Source organism: Emydura macquarii, unplaced genomic scaffold, assembly GCF_026122565.2.
Source record: "Emydura macquarii macquarii isolate MOO-44397 ecotype Brisbane River unplaced genomic scaffold, CSIRO-AGI_Emac_v2 contig_2846, whole genome shotgun sequence".
NCBI lineage: Eukaryota > Metazoa > Chordata > Testudines > Chelidae > Emydura > Emydura macquarii.
This window is the reverse complement of record NW_027132983.1, coordinates 4,906,027-4,912,026: the sequence shown is the minus strand read 5'-3', so window position 1 is coordinate 4,912,026 and position 6,000 is coordinate 4,906,027. Positions and strand designations below refer to the sequence as shown.

Here is a 6,000-nt window from a genome sequence, read left to right as displayed (position 1 = left end):
AATCTTTAGATCCTAGCAACACAGAACATAGTATAGATGTATCAGGTGAAGCCTTCCTCCCAGCTCACTTTCTGAGCTCCCTGCTTACTTCCTGTTCCTGCCAATTATATATCTTCCCTTATTGATCTAATTACCTCATTAGCCCAATCATTATCCACAAGTGTCAAGAATCTCACCCTAACAGGATAATTGCCTCCAATTAAGCCTGTAATCTTGTTCCACAATTAGATAAGTGACCACACTACAGCTAGCATCTGTCACAGCCATATTAAACCACACACTGATTGTTTGCACCTACTTCACCAAGCCATCTAGATCACACTGAATCAGTGATCTGGCCTCTTCATTATTTATCACTTCCCCAGTTCTTGTGTGATCTGCAAACTATCAGTGATAATCTTATTTTCATAGATAAAGAAGTTAAATAGCAGAGGGCATAGAACTCATCCCTTCCAGACCCCACTGCTCAACGACAATTCCCCATTTACAGTTACATTTTGAGACCTATCAGTTAGTTGGTTTTTAATCCATTTAATGTGTGCCATGTTAATTTTATATCATTCTATTTTTTTAATAAAATGTCATGGTGTACCAAGTCAAATGCCTTACAGAAATCAAAGTATATTATGTCAACACTATTACCTTTATCAACCAAACTTGTAATCGTGTAAAAAAATATATCAAGTTAATTTGACAGGATCTATTTTCTATAAACCCATGTTGATTTGCATTAATTACATTAATCTCATTTAGTTCTTTACTAATTGAGTCTCATATCAGCCACTACTTTATTTTGCTCCGGATCAATGTCAGGCTGACAGGCTTATAATTACCCTGTCCTCCCATTTACCCTTTTTAAAAATTTGCATGACATTAACTTTCTTCCAGTCTTCTGGAACTTCCCTAATTCTCCAAGACTTATTGAAAATCAACATTAATGGTCCAGCGAGTGTCTCAGGCAGATCTTTTAAAACACTTGGATGCAAGTTATCTGGACCTGTTGATTTTAATATTTCTAACTCTAATAGTTTCTGTTTAACATCCTCCAGCACTACTAGTGGAAGTGTTATCACCATATTATGAGACTATATAATCTTTTTTCCCCAAATACAAAACAGAAATATTTATTGAACACTTCTTCCTTTCTTGCATTTATTATTGATAATTCTACCTTTTCCATCTAATAAAGAACCAATACCATATCAGCATTCTTTTTATTCCTAATGCATTTTTTAAATTTCCTTCTTATTTTCCTTAACTCTGCTGGACATATATTTCTCTTTGTGTCCCTTGGCTTCCTTTATCAATTTTCTACAATTCTTAAATTTACTATCAACTTTACCTTTCGTCCATTTGTTATATTATTTACAGCTGCGTTCACTTCCCCTCTAAACCAGGTTGGTTTTTGAAATCCGTACAGCCTTCTTCCTCAGTTGTGGGAACGTGGCTTTTGGACCATCTGGTAAAGTGTTCTTAAACGATTCCCAATTATCATTCACAGTTTTCTTATTAAATTATTCCTCCCAGATGATTTGGCTCATAATTGTTTTCAGCTTTGTAAAGTTGGCCCTATCAAAGCACCCTGTATATATATTACTGGACTGGACTTTTTTCTGCTTGCACATTATAAATATGATCCAGTCATGATCACTCATACCTAAGGTACCATAAACCATTAGTTCTTGTGATCAGTTCCTCTTTATCTGTTAGGACAAGATCCAGTATAGCATCCCCCCATGTTGTCTGCAACATTCTTTGAATTAGGAAATTGTCATCTGTAATGTTTAGAAATTCCAGTTACCTTTTAGTACTGGCAGCATAGGACCTCCAGCATTCACTCAAACTGAAGTGCCCCATGATCACACAACTTTTATTTTCCCTGCACATTATAGGTAGGTATTCAGGAGATGGTTATCCTGTTGCCAAATGTGTGCCCAAGCATGCGCACAAGCCCAGGAGGACTTCTTCAGCTCAACTCCAGCTGCAAGGATAGTAGAGGCAAGCTGATCATGCTAATATATAGGCACAACTGCCAGCACTTTACAAAGCTTTACAATGAACAATTTTGCCAATAGATTCCTTGGTAGTGGTGGGTACTGGGTGCATTCTGGTGCATATTTTTAACACGGAGCTAGGATTTTACAAACATTAATTAGTTAATACTTACCTGCCTTGGATGGTGTTGTAATCATTATCCCCTTTTGACAGATGGGGAAATGATAACAGAAAGGTTAAATGACATGACAGAGGCACTGCCTGCCATGTCTAATTACCAAACTATTTTAGAATCTAAACGCTAACTGTAAGTAGAATAAAGGACATGTTCTTATTCTAATAATACTACACTGTTCTTAAAAAGCATTTCACCTCTCTTTCATGGTCATCACTAGTGACATCAAGTGAATTCGAGTGACCATTCTGAGAGCCCATGCATTATATAAAACAGTGAACTGAAGTTGTTTGGGATGGAGGGGGGAATGTTTATCTGAAAATGAAAGAATTTGCTGATCCCACAAGTGTAGTGGGTGGAAACATTCTGGACCTCTGTAAAAGGCTGATGTTATTGTTTATAGCTTAGTAGCATGATTTGCAGGTAACTGCGGTCCCCTTCCACTACCTCCCCTCTACCACTGCCTCAGTTTAGCAGTTGCATGATTGTGCCGGCCTAAGATATCTGATGCATTCAGATTTACAGCTTTATCAAGGGATGACCTGATGTGAATCTAGTCAAACCAGGACCTTTGTTTAGTTTTGATGAATTATATAATTATAAAATTATAAAGATGTTTCATAGACAAGAAAACATGGGAGGAAGCCTTTGTTCAGCAATAAGTACCAGTCATGATGCATCAGTCCCTTCTTCTCTGTGTTTTGCATAACCACACATAGAATATCATGTGAGAATGTCAAATAAACTAGCTGGAGCTTGTGTGTTTATACGGACTAGTTCATCACCCTCAAACAAAATGAGGAATTAGCACCACCTCCCAAATAATACTAAGCTATCATTGCATCAATGAAATGAAAAGACACAATACATGTATGTGTGTGTGTGTATATATATATATATATATATATATATATATATATATATATAAATATAAAACACCATATATTTTTCTCCTTGTATAGCTTAAAATATGGACCGAAATCAAATTAAACAAAGCTTTAAATGAAGATACCATTGTAATTCTAAAGAAATGCAGTAATTCTAGAATTAGAATTACAAAGAAATGCAGTAATTCTAGAATTAGAATTACAATGGTAACCCTGTTATGTATTAAACCGACTACATACAAAGCAGCACTAATTTCTTATTGTTGGCTAAGACTGGAATGTGTGTAGAATAACAATGAATTTGCAAAAGGCATTGCTCTTAAAACAGACAAATTGCAAGCTCACTGTGTGGAAAGAAAGTCATTGCTGTACCATAATGTTAGCAGAGCAAATGATTGTTCCATTATTATATACTATGGTCTCTCCAAATTTTTGTTCATGTAACTCGTAACATGTGGCATTGCAAGTCCTTGTATAAAGTGACTTAGCCTTTTGTAAAATGAAAGGAACATGTGTCCTGCAGATACTAGTTAAAAAAATATAAACAGTAAGAAGTCTCACTAAATTATAATGGAAGGTATGTGAGAATATGTTCTAAATCAAATTTAATATATAAGGCATTCTCTCCTCAGTAGTGTTATTGCAATAGTGCTACACTAGGGATGAATTTGGCCCAGGTCCTTATGCAGTTTTCTAACATCGTGTTGACTGGCTAAGCTAGGCCTGATTAAACCATGTTATTTTCAACAGACAGTTTTTGGACAGCGCTCTGACATAGACAGAATGGATCCCTGGTTACTCACACCACATTAGAAAACTGCTCAGCAAGAGCCATGTCTGAGCCCTGCTTTGAGGGCATTTTCAAATAGAGCTCTGTTCTAATTCCAGGTCAGGTTACAGCCTAGAATGTTTCACTGGTGTTTGCAGCTGCCCCTGGTAGCTCCTTAAGGGCAGGGAGTCACTTACCACAAGTGTTGCTGGGGAAAGGCAACAAGAAGTTTGTGGGAAACAGAGCTGGCAAAGCAAATGGAGAGATTAGAAGAAAATAGGATTTTACAGGAAAAAGTTCAGTAAAATACTGTTGCTTTAATTAATGGGAAGAAATTTGGGCTCCCAATGATCTTTGGGGGGGGCGTTATTTTGGTGAAACAAGGAAGGAACTGATCATAAAAAACACTTACTGAGGAACTCCATGGACAGTAGGAGAAAGCATTTTCCTGGTGGGAGCCTGGTTACAGCATTCTCCCTTGTTCTGGATCTGCAGGAGGTTTCTTGAGTGCAATCTATAGGCAAAGCTCACCACCTAAGCCAGCAAACTGAAGGCAGAATTGGAACAGCATTTCTGGGGGACAGCACTTCCACCCACAGCTTGGTAATTTAACTGCTGCTTAATTCACACTTGTGAGCAACTTATTTGCCTGCTGCTTATAATGTACAGCCCAAACCAGTCTGGTCCCAGTACGACCCTTCCTGCTTTGCTGGTTTGGAACCAGGGAGTTCAGTGTCTGAGGGAGGCAAAAGCAGACCCATGCCTCTTTTTTATAGGGAGGTTTATTTACCTTGTTTGTTAAAGGTAACTAAGATTTGTTCATATTTGTTGCTAAAAGCTGCACTTATTTATATCTAAATGCATTTAAAAAGAGGGAGATTGGCCACTAAAAGCGAGACAGCTTTTCCTTTTTTATCCAGTGAATCAGGGAAATCTTTGGGGCATTGTCATGAGGCAGCAGCTGGAGCCTTTCATTCTCTAGGCTGCCCCACAGCATTCTACCTGCAAGGGTGAGTGTTCCTGCTGCTCTCAGCAGCTGATAGGGAATTTCTTTTCATTCTAGTTACAAGTATCTGCGGAGAGTCCTGCCTCAAGTCGTAGGAGGTGTAGAAACCTTGTGTTGTGTGAAAGGAAGGCTCCTGCGTCAGAAGGAGGTAACTTTTCTACTGACAGGTGTGTCTTGCAAGTTAGCCTAATCTGCTAACCACATCAGAATCCTTGATGATGTTAAATTTAAATTTGTATCAAGTAGCGTTTCCCTAAAGTACTATGATTCGGGAAGCCTGTGTTTCTTATTCATACTAGATAGGTCCCTGGGGGAACAGGCCCGTGCGGGTTCTGCAGCAGAGCTGCTCTGTTCCAGAGGGAGCTCCAGAAGGGATAGTGCCTTGGAAAGCATGGGTGCTCTGCCTGGAATGAAGTGGTGTATACTATCTTCCACACCTGCTCTATGAGTGCCAGCAGGGAGCTAGGAACACTAACGAAAGCCTGAAATTGTGGCTGGCTCCTACACAGCCTCTTTTCCCACCTGCCACCACGCTTGTGCACCCATCCAAGGGCTAGCCACAATCTACCCTATATTTGGAAGCTGGCTACTTAGCTGTGAAAAAGGGTACTATAGTAAGGACTGTGGTATAAGAACCTAGACAGCATATTTGGGCAACCATCTGGAGATAAGCTAGAGACCCCTTTGAAAATGTTGCGCATGCGGTACTTACTTGGTGGGTGCATGTAGGTTCTATGGCATTAGTGATTGCTCTTTCACAGGCTGTTTACATCACACGGTGATTTATGGGCTGGAAGATTTTTCTTACCGTGTTTCAATTGGCAGATGCTGGTTCGGCTGTTTTCAGGCCTTTTTTCAGCCTGCAAATGGCTCCTTAAGCAATACAGCCACACATCAAAGGCCTTATTAAAAAGCAATCACAGATGTAAAAAATGGAACCATGTACATATATAGGTCTGAATAAAGGGCCCAGTCTTGTTCCATCTGAATTCCGTAGGTGCATGATGACCTAAAGCCATATACCTACACGTAAAACCACAATGATTAGGCTAAGCAGAATTCAGATGTTTGGCTTTTTTTAAATAATTACAGTGGGTAATATCAATACACAATCAAATACATTAAGTAAGTATCATTATACTCCAATAAGTTCTCAAGCAGCATTTTT

The 6,000-nt window shown here is 38.8% G+C and overlaps 1 long non-coding RNA gene across 1 annotated transcript in view; it reads left to right on the top strand.

The window, feature by feature from the left end:
• The first annotated feature begins 4,284 nt into the window (after positions 1-4,284).
• LOC137166404 (uncharacterized) overlaps positions 4,285-6,000 on the top strand; it is a 50,907-nt gene continuing 49,191 nt past the window's right edge. The window contains exons 1-2 of the long non-coding RNA XR_010923690.1: positions 4,285-4,429; positions 4,890-4,999. This is a non-coding gene — a long non-coding RNA (uncharacterized lncRNA). The remainder of the gene's footprint in view (positions 4,430-4,889; positions 5,000-6,000) is intronic.